Below are 1,245 nucleotides of genomic sequence, written 5' to 3'. Positions count from 1 at the left end.
AAATCAAGAGGGAAGGGGGTGATAGAGGAGGGAGAGAGAGAGAGAGAGACAACTGCAGCCCTGCTTCACCACTCGTGAAGCTTCCCCCTGCAGTTGGGGACCAGGGGCTTGAACCTGTGTCCTTGCACACTGTAATATGTGCAGTCAACCGGGTGAGCCACTGCCCCCTTTTCTTTTCTTTCTTTAAAAAATATATTATATTATATTATATATTATATTATATTATATTATATTATATTATATTATATTATATTATATTTTACCAGAGCACTGTTCAGCTCTGTTTATGGTGGTGGGGGGGATTGAACCTGGGCTTTGGAGCCTCAGGCATGAGAATCTCTTTTCATAACCATTATGCTATCTACTCTCCGCCCTGTATTTTATTTTATTTTTCCTATATTTTATTTTAATGAGAGAGGAGAGAGGGAGAGAGAGAGAGAGAGGGACTCAGCTCTACCTTATAGTGATGCCAGAAACTGAACCTGGGACCTCTGGGCAATACGACCACTTTCTCTGGGCTTCACTCAAGATGCTGCCACATTGGGGCTAGGCCTGACTGACCACTGCACTACCGCCTAGCCCCAATGTGGCAGCATCCTGAGTGAAGCCCAGAGAAAGTGGTCGTATTGCAGGTGCATTTGTAGGAAGCATTTATCTTTAAGGTACCAGAGTCACTTGGAGGAAATGCTCACACCTGGCCTCTCACGACCTGGGGCAGGTTGGGTGGTTTGAGGTATTCCTGGTACCAGTGATGTTATCTCTTCTCCCTCTTATTCCTTTTTTTTTTTTTTTTTTACATTTTAGCGAGAATATTTTTTTTAATTTAAAATTTTGTTATTTTGAATAGAGAGGGAAATTGGGGGGGGGTGGGAATCTGCAGTACTACTTCACCAATTACGAATCCTCTCTCCTGCAGGCGGGGGACAGGAGGCTTGAACCAAGATCCTCGCGCACTGTAACACCAGTACCAGTTGTTATTTATTCCATTCCTTTGAGTCAGCCTGTGAGAAAGGGAATGAGAGCAGAGGGAAGGCCGTTTGAATGGGGGCGAGAGTGGGTCAAGGTCATGCTCCCTGTCATTAGGGTCCCCAGGTCTGGTCGGGCCGCAGAGAAGGGTGGCTGTCCCCTCCCGCCCAGCAGCTACCCTGAGCCCTCCCAGCGCCTTCCAGAACGGAATGTCCCGTTTGTGCGGGTCACAGAGACGCCGGTTCCAGGGGTCGAAGGACACCCGGCAGTGGGGCGAAG

This window comes from Erinaceus europaeus, chromosome 6, assembly GCF_950295315.1.
Source record: "Erinaceus europaeus chromosome 6, mEriEur2.1, whole genome shotgun sequence".
In the NCBI taxonomy this organism is placed as follows: Eukaryota; Metazoa; Chordata; class Mammalia; order Eulipotyphla; family Erinaceidae; genus Erinaceus; species Erinaceus europaeus.
The sequence above is the reverse complement of the archived record's forward strand: the minus strand, read 5'-3'. Positions refer to the sequence as shown.